General features: G+C 43.9%; 1 non-coding gene across 1 annotated transcript; it reads right to left on the bottom strand.

The window, feature by feature from the left end:
• Nucleotides 1-9,996: 9,996 nt before the first annotated feature.
• On the bottom strand, nucleotides 9,997-10,119 carry LOC122678600. The gene has a single exon (XR_006336252.1). It is a non-coding gene; the product is annotated as a small nucleolar RNA SNORA26 (small nucleolar RNA).
• Between the last annotated feature and the right edge of the window lie 11,667 nt (nucleotides 10,120-21,786).

Below are 21,786 nucleotides of genomic sequence, written 5' to 3'. Positions count from 1 at the left end.
TTGGATTCTGTTTGCTAGAATTTTGTTAAGGATTTTTGCAACTATGTTCATCAGTGATATTGGCCTGTAGTTTTCTTTTTTTGTGGCATCTTTGTCTGGTTTTGGAATTAGGGTGATGGTGGCCTCATAGAATGAGTTTGGAAGTTTACCTTCTGCAATTTTCTGGAAGAGTTTGAGTAAGATAGGTGTTAGCTCTTCTCTAAATTTTTGGTAGAATTCAGCTGTGAAGCCATCTGGTCCTGGGCTTTTGTTTGCTGGAAGATTTTTGATTACAGTTTCGATTTCCTTGCTTGTGATGGGTCTGTTAAGATCTTCTATTTCTTCCTGGTTCAGTTTTGGAAAGTTATACTTTTCTAAGAATTTGTCCGTTTCTTCCAAGTTGTCCATTTTATTGGCATAGAGCTGCTGGTAGTAGTCTCTTATGATCCTTTGTATTTCAGTGTTGTCTGTTGTGATCTCTCCATTTTCATTTCTAATTTTGTTAATTTGGTTCTTCTCTCTTTGTTTCTTAATAAGTCTTGCTAATGGTTTGGCAATTTTGTTTATTTTTTCAAAAAACCAGCTTTTAGCTTTGTTGTTTTTTGCTATGGTCTTTTTAGTTTCTTTTGCATTTGTATGTGCCCTAATTTTTAAGATTTCTTTCCTTCTACTAACCCTGGGGTTCTTCATTTCTTCCTTCTCTAGTTGCTTTAGGTGTAGAGTTAGGTTATTTATTCGACTTTTTTCTTATTTCTTGAGGTAAGCCTGTAATGCTATGAACCTTCCCCTTAGCATTGCTTTTACAGTGTCCCATAGGTTTTGGGTTGTTGTGTTTTCATTTTCATTCATTTCTATGCATATTTTTATTTCTTTTTTGATTACTTCTATGATTTGTTGGCTATTCAGAAGCATCTTATTTAACCTCCATATGTTTGAATTTTTAACAATTTTTTTTTCCTGTAATTGAGATGTAATCTTACTGCACTGTGGTCAGAAAAGATGACTGGAATGATTTCAATTTTTTTGAATTTACCAAGACTAGATTTATGGCCCAGGATGTGATCTATTCTGGAGAACATTCCGTATGCACTTGAGAAAAAAGGTGAAGTTGATTGTTTTGGGGTGAAATGTCCTATAGATATCAATTAGGTCTAGTTGGTCCTTTGTGTCATTTAAAGTTTGTGTTTCCTTGTAAATTTTCTGTTTAGTTGATCTATCCATAGTTGTGAGTGGGGTATTAAAGTCTCCCACTATTACTGTGTTACTATTAATTTCCTCTTTCATACTCGTTAGCATTTGCCTTACATATTGCGGTGCTCCTATGTTGGGTGGATATATATTTATAATTGTTATATCTTCTTCTTGGATTGATCCTTTGATCAAATGAAGTTTTTTTAAAGCATTACTTGACTCCTCCATTAATTACTGATTATATTATCTATTTCTAGAAGCCCCAGCAACACTGGGATGAAGGAAAGATTTCTGGGATGCTTGAGTCACCACACGGCAAAGGATACTCAAATTTTACTACTTTATCTTAAAATGATAGTTCATAGCTTGGCTGACTTTTCACCCATTCTGCTGATTCTGCCAGTGAGTTCCTCTATAGTGACAGCCAGAGGTGCTGATGGAAAATATGTAATTAGCTAAGTGTAAAAAACAGAAGTTGAGGTCATTCCATCTACTTCAAAAAGGGGGCATGTCTCTCTACCTCAGGGCTGAGTCTCTTGAAGGATCGTTTTGTAATTGGTGGTAGTGGCAGTGAGTTTTTTTGTTCATGTTGTTGCTTGTTTTATTTTTCAACTGTTACTAGGAATTAACTGTGGAATGAGTGCTTGATTTTAATTCTGGAAGGCAAAAGAATGTAATGAAGGACATTTTCCAAGGAATGTTTGAAGACCTTCATGTTAATTTGTGGTTCAACGAATCTACTTTTTAAATAAAGATTTTTAATTAAAAGTGAACAAACTAATATATGGGTTTGAATCAGTGTTATAGAAAAATAGGTCTTAAACTGTGATCTACACCTTACCCACATCAGAAACATATGGTTGCGCTTATGTGAAAAATTCAGACTCTAGGACCGCACACCAACTAAATCTCTGGGAAATGGAAGCCAGAAAATATCTTCTTTAATCACAACAGCTCATTCTAAGATTCTCTAAATTTAAGAACCACTTTTTAATATTTTTAAATAGGAGATTCTCATAAAAAGGCAAGACAGTAAATCATTCTTTTAAACTTAGACTTTTAAGTGTTAGTGAGGTGAGCTCTTGGTGACAGTTTGTCTTCCCTGTTCTTCCCCACTCAGCCCTGGGACTGATGCTGATATTAGAAATGAAGTAGGGGAAGAACAACTTATTTCTTTATATATATATTTTGCTTTAATGGCCATCAAAAAGGCTATTTCATTTCCTCTCACCAACCCTGTCCACCAGTTATGTTAGTCTTAAACATACCCTTAGAGCAATGTATATGAGTAACTCTCCTACATTTGTTCATATATACACACTTTCTAAAGCACTATGAAGACACAGACAAGGCTTTAACACAGCTGGGGGCTGCTTACGTATCACTTTAAAATGATCACTGGTTTGCTTTACACAAGACATTCAATAGGCTCGCTATGGCCTTTAGTTTCCAAATCTGAAAGTGAAGTTAGGATGACCAAATAGGAAAGCATATTTAAGAGTGAGGTCAGTACACTTTTTGGAGACCTTAATAGATATAGGAGAAGAAGGGGATGACAGAGGATGAAATGGTTGGATAGCATCACTGACTCAATGGACATGAGTTTGAGCAAGCTCCAGGAGATGGTGAAGGACAGGGAAGCCTGGCGTGCTGCAGTCCATGGGGTCACAAAGAGTCGGACACAACTGAGCGACTGAACAACAATACAAACAGGAGGTCTAGGCTGAGCATGAGATGGCATGGGATGGCATATGGGAGTCACCACTCCCACCCCATGGATTCAAAGACCTCAGGTGCTGCAGTGTAGACTGACGCCCAGCCTGACGGTGAAACAGCTGTGCCGACCCCAAGTCAGGCAGTCAGGCGCCCCTGCCCACACTGTCCTGCAGGGCACCGCTGCTCAGGCCTGTGCTTTCAGATCTGCCCAGGAGCTCCAATGTGGGGACCACACGCTCCAGTGTGGGGAAGCAGGTCCTGTTTCCCCTGACCTGACCCTCTGAGGACAGGTGATGAGGCAACAGATGTCTGTCGCTGGCTCCCACGCCTCAGGGTGTTCAGAAGCAGCGTCACAAGGTCCTCGGCTCACTAGGCATGTTTTCCTTAGTGCTGAGCCATGGGGACCCTGGCTGGTTATTCCTCAACGGCAGGAAAGGCCCTCTGCCTTTCGCCCTGCTCATGAGACCATATCTCTGACTCTTTCCAGACCCACCGGTAGATGTGGAGGAGGGCCCAGATCCTCCTCAGCAGACAGGGAGCTGGGAAGAAGGGGCGCAGGCCCATCCTTCCTGCTGTTTTAAGGACCTCTGGTGGCTTCGCTGCTTGCATGTCTCCTGGAAGGCAAGGGTCACAGGACTGGATGAGAAGTCAGGATTCTGGGGACCAGACCTGGTTAGATCTGCAGTGAGGAGAGTTACTCTCTGAGCTCAGATACAGCTACAAAGGGAGGGGAATGGTCCTTGCCCCTGCCTTGCTGACTGTAAAAAGCCAGGAGAGGAAAGCCTACCACAGTGTTTTGAAATCTGCAAAGTTCTTCCTAAGGGCAACCTTCAGATTCTCGCTAAATAGACCAGAAATAGGAGACCCTGGGCCTCTCCTACTGCTTCCGTGGGCCTGAGGAGCTGAGCCTGTGTTCAAGTTGCTCCTGCAGGTGGTTGTTAACGCAGATGGACTCCTCTAGGCACTAGTGCAGATTCCAGATTTCACCAAGATGTTCCTCTAGCAGGTCAGCCCCTTCAGCCACCGAGCAGGACAGGAGGAGGTGGGGATGGAGTACCCTGGTCACTAGTGGGGCCCAACTGGAGGTGTTGCTTGGCCAGCAAAATACCTAAAGATCACCATCCTCTCTCATGCAGACATCCAGAAGTTTAGGTGAGCTTGCTTGAAGAGTAAACTGGCTTCAAACACAGGACAGGTGATGCTAAGCAAGCCCCACTGGCCTCCTCCCATACAGAGGTATGTGTAAGGGAGTTGTAATACATGGCCAGTTACCTGGGCAACTGGTAGGTGTAAGGCGTTTCCCATTGTCTAGAAAAATAACTGAAGGCTGTGGATCTCGGTCTAGACCCTAGACAGGTGTGACCTTTGCCTGAGTTGAATTGAGGGTACTAGGGAGGAGCTCAGTTAACCTTAATTCCTCTCCTTGCACTGACCCTCGACTGAACATTCCTATGCAAGGAACAATGCTCTTCCTCCACCCTTAGAGAGAAGGCCTAACGTAAAAGTGGGTATCTCATGGGCTTCCCTGGTGGCCCCGTGATTAAGAATATGCCTGCCAATGGAGGGGACATGAGTTTGATACCTGGACCAGGAAGATTCCACATGCTGCAGGGCAACAAAGACCATGTGTTCACCACAGCTAGTGAAGTTCATATGCTTTAGAGTCCTGGCTCCATAACAAAAGAAGGCACCACAATGAGAAGCCTGTGCACCATAACTAGAGAGTAACCTCCACTTGCTGCAACTAGAGCAAGGTCCTGCATAGCAATGAAGACCCAGCACAGCCAAAAATAATAAATAAATAAAGTTTAAAACGTTAGTACCTCATGTCAACTCATCCTGTGTGGTTAATGATTGGTACTCAACAATTCCCTGAAATCACTTTTATTATGGAAGGAAGAAAGCTCCCTCAACTTTTCCAAAGAGATCTGTGATGTGGTCTTTGGGAGCAAAAATGATTGTACTGATGTCTGCTGTTTAATGTTTCAACTAACCATCCCTTGCCTCATCAAGGCCATTGCCTTTGGTTGCTAAAGTTTTGAATATTTGCCATCTCCACTGCTTCCAGCAAGTAAGCCAGGTGAATTTGCTTTTCCAAAGGAGATTGGCCAATTCTATGTCCTGTTATTTGCAAACAGACCTTAAAATGCCTTTTCTTAGCTCTTCTTCCTGCAACCCTGATTTGGAAGTGCCAGTTCAATCTCAGTCACAATTATCTACTCCTCCATAAATGGCTGCACCTGTGTTTGCATAAAAACATCTCTAGTATGACATTATCTTTGTCTGTATGGCACTGAAGTAGGAATCTGACAGCTGATTAGAGAGTTGGAAAAAACACCTCATGGAAAAGAACAAAAGATGCAGGCAAGAGCAGTGGGTGGGGTGCTGATGACAGACTCCATCAAATACCTCATTTTACCTGGGGACAACCTTTTTCTGAGAATCACAGTTCTCTTCTGTTGGAACTGGGCTGCATCCCAGCATTCACATGTGTGGCTGCGCCTCTCCACCAGGTGGAGACCAGGGAGCTAGGAGTTAGAAGGAGAGTTTGAATTGGGTTGGTACACAGGGCACGTTCATGGGGTTAGAATCTGTGTAGAAACAGCCCCACATTCTGTTATAACTCTTGATGATGGAAGATGTTCTGTGAATGTTGGCACCTGGCATTCTGGAAGGGTCTGAGAGTGGGCTGCGAGGGGACCAGGGTGCAGGGACCGAGAAGGATGTGATGAGAGCACAGAGGTAGTCACTGACTCGCTCACACCCCTGTTCTGCTGCGAGGCCCAGGGTGGGGAGAATGAGGGGTGCACTTGGAAGGACTTGGCACTGCTAGGGCCCTTCCTTTTCCTCACTCTGTGAGCAGGGTCTAGAGGAGAAATGGAGGAGGATGCCTTGGTAGAAAAGAGATGGATCCTGAATGAGACTTCATTTCACAGGCTGACCCACTCACCTTTGTGTTTACCTGTGGGTTTGGAGTGAAGCTGGCACATGGAGGAGCCTGAGGATAGGTCTCCAGTTATGCTCACTTCCTGAGGTCTCATCATGTACCACTGGCCACTGCTGCCCAGTTCTGTCCTGGAAGAGAGTGGGGCTGGGCAGGGTTGGGCACCATCCTACAAAGGAGACATTTTCCCTTGAGAAGCCACCTTGACAAGGGACTTGTTTTACTTAAGCTGAGTCATGCCTGTTGCTGCTAGGATTTCAAGGTCTTCATTCTCGGCCATTTGTTTAATGTTGGGGCTTTTTCCTTCATGAGAATCTCCCTGGAATTTTTGTCTGAAATGCAGTTTCTCGAGTCTTACCCCCAAGTTTACCACGGAGCCTGTAGTGTCTCTGGTGTAGATTTCCTATACTGTGCAGCCAGCACCCAGGGATTGGGACCTGTCTCCTCTATGATATCACAGATAATCATCCAAAGTTAGTACTACTTTCTCTATTTTACATGATACATTCTTCTCCATTATACATGAGATCCATATGCTCAAAGAGAGTAATGAAATCACCATGCAAAGCAGACTTGGTATTTTGGTGGAGTTGGAATTTGCATCTTGGACTTCTGTCACCAGGCCTGTGGTTTCATTGTTTTCACATAGACACAGGGTAGGATCGGTGGAAATCGGGTAGGGACCAGAAGACCTCAGTAAGAGTTAGTGATTCCTGGTAACTAGTATGGATCTGCTTGACAAGTATTTACTGAATATTCTATGTGGCAGGCTTTGAAGAGACTTCAGGTGGAGGTTAACTGAGGCTCAGAGAAGGCCTGGCTCTCAGGAACATGGCCTCTAACACAGGAGCCAGATGCTTTACAGAGAAGCACATCTAATTTTAAAATACAGACTGTGACGTATTCAACATTCATGCATTCCTTGGTCCCACTGTGTCCACCAAGTTGGTGGGACTACTGGGAGGAGTTTGGGCTTCTGGTGATTCAGATGGTAAATAATCTGCCTGCAATGCAGGAGACCTGAGTTCAATCCCTGGGTCAGGAAGATACCCTGGAGAAAGAAATGCCAATTATAAATACAGGACTATTGAAAAGAGATGAAATTCTTTTTTTTTTTTTTTGAGATGAAATTCTTTTCGGGAAATGTCCATCAGGTATTTTTATTTTAGGAAGGAAAATAAGAAGTATGTTTGATCAAATGTCCCCTGAAATTTAGCCATGGGTTCCTGGTGCTTTTGGATACAAAAACTTGTGGTCAAGGTTTGTGTGGCAGCTATGCTGCATAAGGGTGTGGGAATTTAGGCAAAATTTCCATATCTCTCTGGGCCTCAGTTTCCCCATCTGTAAGAGAAGGTTATTCCAATTCTCCAAATTCCTTTCCTGTTTATTTTCTGAGTGCATAAGAGACTGAGATGCATGTTAAATGTGCACTGGGATCTGTAGCCAAGACTTGATCTTGGTTCCTTCTCTGTGTGTCTCCTATAGGAGCCTCAACTTGGCCCACACACTGGAAACACAGAAAGGAGAGAGGGGATGGACGAAATGAAATCAGCAGGTTCAGAGGATGAGAAAACCCAAAGAGAAGCAAGGTAATGGTCGAGGAGCTGTTTGCCAAGGGAGGTGAGGATAAGGACAAGTTGAGCTTGGAAAGTTCAACAGGAAGTGAGGAATGCACAGCATCATCTAAGTTCTCAAGGAGCAAGAGCTGAGCAGGAAGGACCAGGAGAGTAACTTAGTCCACAGTGAACTTGTGCACCTGCCGAGGAGATGCACATGACAGATCCAGTTGGCTTATACTGCTAGGAGCACCAATTCCAGGAGGAGGAGGATGAGACCCTGAGGCTCTGCCCTAGACCCCCAGCCTGAAACGTGGACGCACCCACACGTGGATGTCCTCCAAGTAAGTGTGCAATAAGGTGGATAAATGGTGTTTGGAGAAAATTAGAGATCTTCATTCTTATCAGGGGCCAGGATAATGGGACTCATTTCTGAAGTAGAGATGGTAATGATATTCTTCTGCAGTTACAATTTTGAGGCTTTACACACATCATCTCTTAGCTATATGTTGAATGCTTAATTTGCAGACAAGAAAGAGTATGTATACTGTTCCAGTGTATAAATTTGTTAAAAATGCAAATTCATCTAAACTGGCAATGGTTGTTTGGGGCTAAGAGTTGAGGGCATGATGCACTGCAAAGGGGGACAAGGAAAGTTGTGGCCAATGGAAACACCCTCCATCTTGATTCTGGCTGTGGTTTCCATATTGTATACATTTATCAAAATGCATTTAGTTGTATATTTTTAAACGGCGCAGTCAAGAGGACTCATATAAAAATCTACCACATTTCTCCATACCAGCAGTATTAGGAAATGAAATTCAGTAAAACATAATAGAGAGAAACATCCATGATCATTTAATGCTTAAGAATACAGATACTGACGACTCCTGAAAACTATTGCTAAGAGAAATTAAAGAAGACCTAAATAAACAGAAATATACATTATATTCATAGATTGGAAGACAATATTTTTAGAATGTTAAATCCTTGTTCTTCTGAATAGTATTGCAGCTGGCATTTGGGGGGAGGTCTAGTTTTGCAGGCGAATTATAACATGTAAGTGGAAATCAAAGTATGTCAATTAGCCAAGATGCAGAGTTAAGTTTGAGGATTTACTCTACTAGATTTCAAAACAAGTTAGCCAGGAAGGAGAATTAAGTTGGAGGATTTACTCTACTAGATTTCAAAACTCAGGTTAAAACTACAGTAAGTAAGAGACTATACTGGTGTAAGTAAACAGAACACAAATGAATGAAAGAGGAAAGAGTAGAAAAGTTACCCACACCCATATTCGGTTTTTTAATAAAGTCATCAATATGCATCACGGGGTAATGATAGACTTTTCTGAAAAATATCTGTTGTGATAAACAGTATCAAGTGAGAAATTATTAATACATTGGGGAAGTTTTCGGTAGAAATGCAGTATAGGGGAAGGAAACAGCTAGTTGGAAGAATCTGACACAAGAGTGAACTGGAAAATGTGGGCTGGGGTTTCGGAGTAGAAGGGACGCTACCCGGGTGTGGCTCCAGCACTTACAGCAAGGGGGTCTTGGCCCGTTAGAGACCCTCTCTGTGCCTCAGTTTCTTGAACTGCAAAGCATCAGAGAGTTATGTTTTTGGCACCAGTCAATTTTGAACAGTAGAAGCACCATAAATGAAATAATCATCCCCTCGGATCATGAGGGAGGTCAATGAAATCAGTGGGTAAAACTAAGTGCACACCTGAGTACCTTTAACAAATAGATTCCAGGTCCCGCCTCAACTCACTGAACCACAGTTGCTTCAGGAGAGGAGTGTGCACTTGTCTGGGTGCTAGCTCAGATTAGTGATTCTTACAATGATCAGCTTGGGGACAGAACACAGTGATCTGTATAACTTTTACCCAAACACAGAAGTAGGACAGAGCAGAAGCACAGGGGTGTTTCCAATCCAGTGACTAAAGCAGAGGACTGTTGAAAGACTCTAGAGTTGAAGGACTAGGCCCATCTGACCCCATTTTACTCTTGTCCAGTTTACAGCAGAGACACAAGTCCTTGGGGACACATGCCTGTGGCAGCTGACCATCCACCTTGAGGAAAGTGAGAGGCCTAATTTTTAATTCATTCTGGTTTTGAGTGAAAGCTAAATTCACCCTTGTTTGCTCATTGATGGGACCAATCTTCTCCAAGCTGCCACTTTCTAAAAAATAAATTGCATTGCTATAAATGTACTCTTCAACAAAGTTGTTTGTTAGCAAATTTTATGAATACCCAAGCCACCTAACAAGAAGCCAAAAAGTTAGCAAGAGCGTTCAATTTCAGGAGAGTTCAGCCCGATAGAGCACAGTCACTGACAGAAAAGATTCTTGAGTTGAAGGGAAGTGATCCCTTTCTGTCCTGGGACATCCTGCTAACTTCAGTGGGCTGGGAAAGCAGCTGCCCATTCTAACAGATGGGATTCTCAGGTGGCGCTAGTGATAAAGAACCCACCTGCTAATGTAGGACACGGAAGAGACATGGTTTTTTGTTTTTCTTTTTATTGTCAAATCAAAGGCAAGTTTAAATTTAATGACTTTGGTATTAACTATACACATGCTAGTAAGTGCTAGGACGTAAAATCTTCTGATTCAGTTGTGACTCCAGACAGGATCCAGAGAGGAGTTCTAAAAATCTCTTCTCTGAGTTTTATGGAGACTTTCTTTACCCTCTTGTGTTAGCCTCTTAAGGCACTGCATCAGCCTTAAAAGGGCAATGGAAAGGGTGAATAGACACGGTTTTGATCCCTGGTCAGGAAGATTCCCTGGAGGAAGAAATGGCAAGCCACTCCAGTGTTCTTGCCTGGGAAATTCCATGAGCAGAGGAGGCTGGAGGGCTACAGTCCATGGGATCACAAAGAGTCGGACACGGCTGAAGCAACTTAGCACACACACAATCTGACAGACGGGCTGCTCTTGCCTCCAGACGGTGTCTGGTGTCCTGAAACATGTCAGCGCTCAGGGAGCCTTTAGAAGGGCCCAGCCATCACTTCTGCTGTTGCTCAGTGCATAGAAATGGTTCAGTTGACAAAAGGTAGGGCTCTAGGAAGAAAGTCAGGTCACAGAGAAAAAGAGGAGTATGAAATGGGGTAAAGGCAGGATAAAAACAATAGAATTCTCCTACCTACAAAATACAAAGCAATAGCTTACTTGCCTTGATAAAATGTTTTTTTTTTTATTTTAACTTTGGTTGAATAAATTTTTTAATGTACTTCTTCTACAATGATGTCACCTTCAATGATTACGATAAAGGAAAGTATCATAATATGTGTGAAATGCCTGGCACGGTATCAGTCAATGAACTGTACCGGTTATGCACTTCTGTTAGGGTGGCAAAATTCATCCCAGTTTGACCTCAAGTCAGATACCTTCTGTGAGCTTTTTTGGTTTCATCCTATTTATAATGAAGAAATTTGACACATTTTTCTTTCTCCCACAGAATGTCAGGCCCCACAGCAGCCGGAAAGTAGATTCCCTTAAAGCCTTGGCTGAATCTCACACAGCAATTATCCCTAAACATTGTAGTTGGAGGATTGTTTGGGGGTGTGGGGAAGATAAGCTTTCATAAATAGTTGTTCCAGGTTTGTATCTTTTACCTTAACATGAACAAATGCTCAGTGGCCTGTTGTCACACCCATTTCACCCTCCATCCAGGTTATACCAACAGCTAAACTGAAGAGACGGATGCTATAGGGGTTCCCCAAGTCTCAGACTCACAAGACCCAGGTCGGAAGAGATGCTAGGGAAATGAAGAGTTGGTTCAGACCATCACTGTCCCAGGGCTGCCTGTCTCTCTTTCCTCAAACTCAGCTTCTATGTCACTGAACACAATACTTATGTTCACTTTGGATCATCATGATCCCTGACCTATGACCTTGAACTCAACCATGGTCTGTATCTGGAATACAACCACAGGTCAATGGCAGGAGGAAAACTCAAAGAGATGGTCAAAGTGTGTGCCACAAACACTGCTCTGGAGCCCTGGTCTGTTCAATATGTGGGTGAACTGAATGAACACAGAACGATAGCACGAGGCTGTCAGATCTTCCTAAACAGACAGGCACCACCATGTATTCAGTGGCTCAATGGTAAAGAATCAGCCGGCAATGTAGGAGACACAGGAGATGCGGGATCAATCCTCTGCCAGGAAGATCCCCTGGAAGAGGGCAGGGCAACCCACTCCAGGATTCTTGCAAGGAGAATCCCCATAGAGAGAGGAGCCTGACGGGCTAGTGTCCTGGGATCGCAAAGAGTCAGACAAGAATGAAGTGATGGCACAAGCACACCACGTTTTCTAGGATATACACATAGACTCTTCTAGTCACTTTGACAGCTTGGAAAGAGCTCTTGTGAGGCTACAGTGACATACATAAGTGAAAGTATGAAATGCAGTGTTTAGTAATATTAAAAAAAACACAAATAGAACAACCCAGACCCAGAGGAAGAATTTAGAAAGTAGGGATATCAGACTTAAGTTTATTCTGAAGACAACATGCTGCCCAGCAAAGAGAAGAAAATGACATAACAACAGGATGCAGCAAAAGCACTGAGATGGGACAGAAAATATATTTAAAAATTATTTATTCACTTAGTATTGTACTTTGATTTGTATCCTACAGTTTTTAGGACACAGACTAAACTGGAGAAGACCCAGAGAAGAAGTTCATCACAGTCCACAAGTTTCATGTCCTTCACTTGTGGAAAAGCCTTAAGATCGGTTTAGAGAGAAGATGAGGTGATATGGTTTGTCCAGTAGTCATGTATGCACGTGAGAGTTGGACTATAAAGAAAGCGAGTGGTGAAGAATTGATGCTTTTGAAATGCGGTGTTGGAGAAGATTCTTGAGAGCCCCTTGGACTCCATGGAGATCAAACCAGTCCATCCTAAAGGAAATCAATCATGAATATTCACTAGAAGGACTGATGGCAGAGGCTGAAACTCCAATACTTTGGCCACCTGATGCAAAGAACTGACTCACTGGAAAAGACCCTGATGCTGGGAAAGATTGAAAGTGGGAGAAGGGGACGACAGAGGATGAGATGGTTGGATGGCATCACCGACACAATGGATGTGAATTTGAGTGAATTCCAGGAGTTGGTGATGGACAGGGAGGCCTGGTGTGCTGCAGTCCATGGGGTTACAAAGAGTCGGACAAGATTGAGTGACTGAAATGAACTGAACCGAACTTTATGACAGCCCGACAGAAAGTAAGACCTGCTGGCAAAGTATTTTTACCATGAATATTTTTATACACAGATGAATGAACAATGGGAACTCAGCTGAGATAGTTTTTGGAAGGAGATAGGTCAGTGGTATCGGAACGTATGTAGACAACCCAAGAGTGGCTGCTGAGGGACTGGGTGCTATCAGTGGTGATGTCCACAAACGGTCATGGCCTAGGCACCTGGAAGGCAGGGGCCCCCAAGATTCCATGAACCCCTCCCCCTTCTAGTTCTGTTATGGCAACTCCAGATGGTTACCTAGCATGCTGGGTCCCTCTCCTTCACTCCTGTCTTAGTCTGAGCCCCACAAATCACCTGTGGCTCTGAGCTCTGGCATCTTCAACTTCTCTTTGTGGTTGAGAACCCTCTAGTTGTTCCCAACAGTAAGTCAGGAATTCCGTTTTTGTCATCCCTCAGTGCTGATTAAACCAATGTGATTTTGCTTATTTGAATCCCCCATATATTGGGTATCTCCTCCCCACCCCTGGCTTCTACCTCTTCTACCACATGTCACCATGGCAGTATGTCTTCCCTCTTTATCGGATCTGAGGGCAGAACGTACCCTCATGGAAATCAACCAGGAGCTTCAGTTGCAGCTAGAAAAGTACAAGCAGGACTTCAGAGACCTCACAGAGAAATTCCTCATATCCCAAGCTACTGCTTACTCCCTGGCCAATCATCTGCAGAAATACAGTAAGTCCTCGGGGTCATGGTCACCAAAGCAATGAATGATCACTGTCTTCCCTCTAAGAAACTAAGCCTCCAACATTGGTCTCCTTTTCCCTTAGTCATTTTGAATTCCATTCTGACCACAGTGCAGGAAAGGTAGTAGTGTGGCTCTTTTGTCTTCAGTTCCTGAGGTTGGGGAAACTGAGGCACAAGGAGTGAGGCACTTTTCCAAGTTTTTAGTGATGTGTAGGGTGAGATTCGAGTTAAAATTCCAGACAGTGATTCCTGGTGCCAGCACAGGAGTGCCCATGTCTCTCGGGCACATACTAAGCTGCATTGATTGGAATCTTTTCTGTTCTGTATCTGATCCTGCATGCCTCTTGGCTAAACCTCTGAGACTAATGAACTCCGTCAGTTAGAGGTTCCCTGAGGTTTCATTGACAAAGCCCTGTGCTATTTGCACTGGGGTAATGTGTGGTTACACACTGTGAGAAGCAGGGGATATGATTTAAAGGAGCTTAAGGATGAATCTGCTTCTCACTGAAACCGTGGTCTCTGTGACGCCGTCATGACAGGGCCTCCCTGGTGAGAAGGAATCCATGCTTTCTGAGGTGCAGGTTCTCCTTCTTGAGTCCAAGAAAGCCATGTGACTCTGTGGCAAGAATGAAGGTGTTTCTGGTGAAATCAGACAATCTGCACTTTCCCCTCTCTCCCCACTTGAGCTGGTGAAACTTTGGTGATACAGGTTGACCAGGAGTCCGGGGGACCCTGAGTCTATGCTATAAGCTGTGTGATCAACATGAAGATGATAGTAAGTGGGGGGAGATCACCAGCCCTAGTAAAAACTCAGGCTGAGTGTGAGTTGGCCCTTTGCACCCACATCAGCCTGGCAATTGGAATCATTTTTTCCTGTTCAGTAAGAGGGGCCTGGAGTAAGGAAAGAAGTCATGACCAGGGTACATGCACAACAAGGGGATGAGCGGAATCTTGACAACTTGTGTCTGTGTCACTTTCCTATAGTCATTTTCAATGAAGCGATGAGGGAGTCAATGAAAAATGACTGACACAGAGAGACGTAAGAGGTAAAGCCTCCTGTTTAAGAAAGTGAAATGATGAGCTTTGGGGAAAGGACAAACTAAGTTTTATTTACCCCACTCCTTATGATAGTCACAAAATTCTAGGAAAGACATTGTGAGGCTGGTGAAGAAGAAATGTCTCACCAGGACCCTGGTGTGGAGGTCAGGGTCACCTTTCACACCTCAGCACCGTGTGAAAGACGTGGACTCTGGGCCAGGCTTCCTGGGCTCACATCCCTGGTGGGAACCTTTCTGTGTCTCTGTTTCCTCCTCTGTCCGTGTGGTGCTCTAATAGGAACTCTTGTTTGAGTTGTAGTGAATACTGAGGAAATCTGACAAAGCTCTGACAACAGTGCCTGGCTCAGTGTAAATACACTTAGTTCATACTTCTACTGTTCCTAATGACACAGGCTTTCTCAGGGTTTGGGCCTATCTCTTTCAGGTCCTTATGGTTTCACGTATTCTATTTCACACCAGTGTGTCCAGGTGAGTTGTATACTTGAGACACTTGTTCGTTACTGAGATCCCAGCATGAGGGAACCAGCAGCTCTGTAGTACTGGGAGGCTTACTGACCCCACAGGACTCGCCACCCAGGCCCCCGCTCAGTGTCTCACCTAAGAGGCTGCAGGTCCTGGTTCAGTGGCCAAGGATTCAGGGTCAGTCTCAGGGGATGTGAATTCTGACTTTGCCAAAAAGTAGTTCATCTTGTCAAGTCGTATTCTGTGCCTAGGAACTTCTCATTCTTCAGCTCTAAAATGGGGAGTCACCTCGGTTCAGACGCTGAGGAATCAGATGTGGAAATCTCTCCATAGAGACTGGGGAAGGAGTTGCATCCACCACTGAGGTGGCCCATCCTCCTACCTTGAAGGCAGTGACCACAGCAGCAAGGCCAGCTTTCCCTGAGGCACTGTCTCTTTCCTCAGATTGTAAAGCATGTAAGGACATCCTTGAATCCGTGTTGGGGGAGAAGGTGCCGGTTGAGGCGCGGAGTTCAGCAGAGAAGCAGGCAGAGAAGACAACACTTGATGAAAGGTTGAGGTAAGGAGGGCAGGGATATTCATCGCAGGCACAGGGCAGAATGTGATAAAATTGGTGGAGAACACCAGTTGGTGAATTATGGACTCAAGTTGTTATTCAGGAAGTAATTTACTTTGCTTTTAAATAAACTAGTGACTTGAATCTCATCATGAAATACACTACATTCAAGTGAACCAGTGGCACTTAGCTCATTGACAATGTTGTGCCATCGGTACCTTATTTGCCTTTAAATCACAACCGCCTCCTGACTGACTACATCCTGGAATGCTTTCTTGACCCTGTCATTCTTACTTTCTTCCCAATTCACACCAGCTGTACGTGTCCACACTGTATATCTGGCTGTGTGTCATTCACTGGACAGTACTTTGTGTTGCCACATTAAAAATACAGAAAATATTTTGTGTATTTTTTAATGAAAATGGGTATGGCCGAGTGAGGAACTGAAGAGACGACTTCATGATGCAGATTTAGGAAGACATTGATGCATGCATGTGCACTCAGTAGTGTCTGACTCTTTATGACCCCATGGACTGTAGCCCACCAGGCTCCTCTGTCCATGAAGTTTCCAGGCAAGAATACTGGAATGGGTTGCCATTTCCTTCTCCAGTGAATGTTCCCGACTCAGGGATCAAACCTGCATCTCTTGTGTTTCCTGAATTGTCAGTCATGTTCTTTACCAGCTGAGCCTCCAGGGAAGACATTAGGTTACCTTTACAGAAGGACAAGATGAATGGAATGTCACGGAATCTTACAGGAGTACTGTCTGATACAGGGGAAACCTTTGTTTACCTTGTCTTTGACATAGGCCAGTCATCAGATATGGAGTAGGAAATAGCAACCCACTCCAGTATTCTTGCCAGGATAAGCCAATGGGCAGAAGAAACTGGTGCACTATACTCCATTTGATCTCAAGAGTCGGACATGACTGAGTGACTGAGCCAGTCATCAGATATGTGCCAGAATTCTATTTCGAGGTCTCCTTAGGGATGTTCTCACAGAAATCCCTAACTGTCTTTCATCTAACTCTTTGCCTTTTCCAATTGTGTCTTCTTTTCCACCTAGGACGTGTGACGTCCTAATTCGAAGTCAGGCACGAGAGCTGACCCAGTTACGGCAGACACTACGGGATGGGAAAGATGATTCTGTCCTGCTCAAGCAGCACCTCAAGGACCTCCTCACCCACAATGACCTGAACAACTACCAGGGGCAGGGCTTCCGAGAGAGCCTGTCTGAGGGATACCGCCTGGCAGAGCGCCTTGCCTGCAAGCTCAGCCCAGGTGAGGGGGCCACAGACCCTGAGAGCACTGATCCTCTCCTAGGTCCCCAGGTGATAAGATGAACACCTCCACTAGGAATGTTTATAAGCTTTCCTGTTTCATATCCTATTTGGGGCTATGTAGGAGCAGAATTGTCTTAGTAAGAGGATAGAGGAGAAATGCACAGGGTGGAAGTCAGCGTATCCCAATGGTCTGCTTCCTCCCTGATGGACCATGGCCACTGGGGAAGGAGGCAACATCCAGCCAGTATTAAAGCGCAGAAAGGAGAAGGTGACAGGCAGCTTCTTAGAGTGAATAGAGCCCTAGATGAAGCTTGGAATTTCCCAGGTTTCATGCTGTTTGCTGTGTTTATAACTGTGTGAGAATGATTGCTTTTCCTTATGTTAGTAACTGTTCTCATATGTAAAATGGATCAAATAATCTGTTGATGGTAGCTATAGTGATGAAATTTGGGAATATTTACAAATACACTGCAGAAAAGAGAAAGCCCTTCACTTTTTGGTGTTGGATGAGGTACTTGATAGAGTTGGACTTGGTGTTGGGAAAATGGTTTAAACCGGAGAACTCACTTTCCATAGGGAGTTTCCCAGTTAACACACAAAAGCTACCTTGAAGAGCCAGGATGTTCCCAGATGGAGGAATGTGGGACGTGGTTGTTCTCCTTAGAGCAAGGACAGCATCTTGTGAGACCTGAGAAGGTTTATAGAGGCTGTGTCATTGGCAGAATTTGTGGCAGGATGGATGATACATTTGTAGAAGTGGAGATGGGAGGTGGACAATGTGAGGTGATATAAGGAAGAAAAGACAATTTAAATGTTTGCCCAGTTTCAAGCAGAAGGTGTCCTGAGGTTGATCTACCAGTTTAGATACCGACTGCCTGTTGGATCAGAAATCCATGCTTGGGCAGCTGTTTAAAGACAATGCATTAAAACTCCCGTACAGTACTAACTCACACATAGATGTTTATGGTTCTGTGACCAGGAGTCCCTGTGTTTTTAGTGGGAGAAGTGACGAAAAGCTGACTGGGTATTTCGAATTTTGTTTGCAGAAACTGATGAAGATGAAGATGAAGTCAATGAACAAGCACAAGAAACACCAACCCCCAGGTGATGATTATCTATCAGTTCAGTTCAGTCCCTCAGTCGTGTCCGACTCTCTGTGACCCCATGGACTGCAGCCCACCAGGCCTCCCTGTCCATCACCAATTCCCAGAGTCTCAACTCAGGTTCATTGACTCGGTGATGCCATCCAACCATCTCATCCTCTGTCGTCCCCTTCTCCTCCCACCTTCTATCTTTCCCAGCATCAGGGTGTTTTCAAAAGAGTTAGAACTTCGCATCAGGTGGCCAATGTATTGGAGTTTCAGCTTCAACATCAGTCCTTCCAGTGAATATTCAGGACTGATTTCCTTTATGATGGACTAGTTGGATCTCCTTGCAGTCCAAGGGACTCTCAGGAGTCCTCTCCAACACCACAGTTCAAAAGCATCAATTCTTCGGTGCTCAGCTCTCTTTATAGTCCAGCTCTCACATCCATACATGACTACTGGAACAACCATAGCCTTGACTACATGGACCTTTGTTGGCAAAATAATGTCTCTGCTTTTCAATATGCTGTCTAGTTTGGTCATAACTTTTCTTCCAAGGAGTAAGCGTCTTTTAATTGCACGGCTGCAGTCACCATCTGCAGTTATTTTGGACCCCCCAAAAATAAGTCTGACACTGTTTCCTCTGTCTTCTGATCTATTTGCCATGAAGTGCTGGGACAAGATGCCATGGTCTTAGTTTTCTGAATGTTGAGCTTTAGCCAACTTTTTCACTCTCCTCGATGACTTTCATCAAGAAGCTCTTTAGTTCTTCTTTGCGTTCTGCCATAAGGGTGGTTTCATCTGCATATATGAAGGTATTGATATTTCTCCTGGCAATCTTGAATCCAGCTTGTGCTTCATCCAGCCCAGAATTTCTCACGATGTACTCTGCATGTAAGTTAAATAAGGAGGGTGACAATATACAGCCTTGACGTACACCTTTCCTGTTTGGAACCAGTCCGTTGTTCCATGCCCAGTTCTAACTGTTGCTTCCTGACCTGCATACAGATTTCTCCAGAGGCAGGTCAGGTGGTCTGGTATTCCCATCTCTTTCAAAATTTTCCACAGTTTGTGGTGATGCACACAGTCAAACGGAGAAGGCAATGGCACCCCACTCCAGTACTCTTGCCTGGAAAATCCCATGGATGGAGGAGCTGGTAGGCTGCAGTTCATGGGGTCTCTAAGAGTCAGACACGACTGAGTGACTTCACTTTCAATTTTCTCTCTCATGCATTGGAGAAGGAAATGGCAACCCACTCCAGTGTTCTTGCCTGGAGAATCCTAGGGACGGGGGAGCCTGGTGGGCTGACATCTATGGGGTCGCACAGAGTCGGACACAGCTGAAGTGACTTAGCTTAGCTTACACAGTCAAAGGCTTTGGCGTAGTCAATAACGTATGATAGATGTTTTTTCTGGAATTCTCTTGCTTTTCCATTGATCCAACAGATGTTGACAATTTGATCTCTGGTTCCTCTGCCTTTTCTAAAACCAGCTTGAATATCTGGAAGTTCATGGTTCAGGTATTGTTGAAGCCTGGCTAGGAGGATTTTAAGCATTACTTTTCTAGCATGTGAGATGAGTGCAATTGTGCAGTAGTTTGAGCATTCTTTGGCATTGCCTTTCTTTGGGACTGGAATGAAATCTGACATTTCCTAGTCCTGTGGCCACTGCTGAGTTTCCCAAATTTGCTGGCATTTTGAGTGCAGCACTTTCACAGCATCATCTTTTAGGATTTGAAATAGCTCAGCTGGAATTCCATCACCTCCACTAGCTTTGTTCATAGTGACGCTGCCTAGGGCCTACTTGACATCACATTCCAGGATGTCTGGCTCTAGGTGAGTGATCACAGTGTCGTGGTTATCTGGATCATGAAAATCTTTTTTGTATAGTTCTTCTGTGCATTATTGCCACCTCTTCTTCATATCTTCTGCTCTGTGAGGTCCATACAATTCTATTGAGCCCATCTTTGCATGAAATGTTCCCATGGTATCTCTGATTTTCTTGAAGAGATCTCTAGTCTTTCCCATTCTATTTTTTCCTCTATGTCTTTGCACTGATCACTGAGGAAGGCTTTCTTATCTCTCCTTGCTCTTCTTTGGAACTCTGCATTCAAAAGGGAATATCTTTCCTTTTCTCCTTTGTTTTTCACTTCTCTTCTTTTCACAGCTATTTCTACTGCCTCCTCAGACAGGCATTTTGCTTTTTTGCATTTGTTTTTCTTGGGGATGGTCTTGATCTCTGTCTCCTGTACAATGTCACGAACCTCCGTCCACAGTTCATCAGGCACTCTATCAGATCTAGTCCCTTAAACCTGCTTCTCACCTCCACTGTTTAATCATAAGGGATTTGATTTAGGTCATACCTGAATGTCTAGTGGTTTTCCCTACTTGCTTCAATTTAAGTCTGAATTTGGCATTAAGTAGTTCATGATCTGAGCCACAGTCAGCTCCTAGTCTTTTTGCTGAGTGTATAGAACTTCTCCACCTTTGGCTGCAAAGAATGTAATCAATCTGATTTTGGTGCTGACCATCTGGTGATGTCCATGTGTAGAGTTTTCTCTTGTGTCGTTTGAAGAGGGTGTTTGCTATGACCAGTGCATTCTCTTGGCAAAACTCTATTAGCCTTTGCTCTACTTCATTCTGTACTCCAAGGCTAAATTTGCCTGTTACTTTAGGTGTTTCTTGACTTCCTACTTTTGCATTCCAGTCCCCTATAATGAAAAGAACATCTTTTATGGGTGTTGGTTCTCGAAGGTCTTGTAGATCTTCAGAGAACTGTTCAACTGCATCTTCTTCAGCATTACTGGCCAAGGCAGAGATTTGGACTCCTGGGATATTGAATGGTTTGCCTTGGAAATGAACAGAGCTCATTCTGTCCTTTTTGAGATTGCATCCAAGTACTGCATTTTGGGCTCTTCTGTTTACTATGATGGCTACTCCATTTCTTCTAAGGGCTTCTTGCCCACAGTAGTAGATATAATAGTCATCTGAGTCAAATTCACCCATTCCAGTCCATTTTAGATTGCTGATTCCTAAAATGTCGATGTTCACCCTTGCCATCTCCTGTTTGACCACTCCCAATTTGCCTTGAAACACGGACCTAACATTCCAGGTTCCTATGCAGTATTGCTCTTTACAGCATCAGACCTTGCTTCCATCACCAGTCACATCCACAACTGGCTGTTGTCTTTGCTTTGGCTCCATCTCTTCATTCTTTCAGGAGTTATTTCCGCACTGATCTCCAGGAGCATATTGCGCACCTACCGACATGGGAAGTTCATCTTTCAGTGTCCTATCTTTTTGCCTTTTCAAACTGTTCATGGGGTTTTCAAGGAAAGAATACTGAAGTGATTTTCCTTTCCCTTCTCAGTGGGCCACGTTTTGTAAGAACTCTCCCCCATGACCCTTCACGGCGTGGCTCATAATTTCATTGAGTTAGTCAAGGCTGTGCCCCATGTGATTAGAGTGATTAGTTTTCTGTGATTGTGGTTTTCAGTTTGTCTGTCAGGAGCTGGTAATGTGTAGGGTAAACATGGACAGGGTCACAGAAGAACAATAAGTGAACTCAAGAGAGTCACATGCCAGATGTCAGTATAAGCACAACTTCACATGGCATTAATTTAATTCACTCAACCCACGTGGAAGTGTCCCTGTAACTTGGTTGTCTGCTGTCTCTGTGCTACTTGTATGTATGACCAAAAGTGAATGCACCACCCTTAGGATTTCCTGTATAGACAGAGAGCATCTGTTCTCTTCTATAGGAAGTCCAAGTGAGATAAATATCGATTTCTACACAGTTGTTTACAATCCTTGGAAGGAACGTAACTAGCAACGGTATTAGTAGAGAAGCACCTAGCAAAATTAAACACCAGGACAACTGTCCAGAAAAGAAATTTAGTTGTCTGTGATACTAGTAAGTGAAAGCGGCCTTAGAGGCCTTTCAATTCCTAAAGAGAAGGTAGAATATCTCAGAGAGTCTATAAAGCTTTAATATCTGTACTCACCTCACTGTGCA

The sequence above is a fragment of the Cervus elaphus genome, chromosome 20 (genome assembly GCF_910594005.1).
Source record: "Cervus elaphus chromosome 20, mCerEla1.1, whole genome shotgun sequence".
In the NCBI taxonomy this organism is placed as follows: domain Eukaryota; kingdom Metazoa; phylum Chordata; class Mammalia; order Artiodactyla; family Cervidae; genus Cervus; species Cervus elaphus.
Note: the sequence above shows the minus strand (reverse complement) of the source record. Positions and strands in the feature narration are given on the sequence as shown.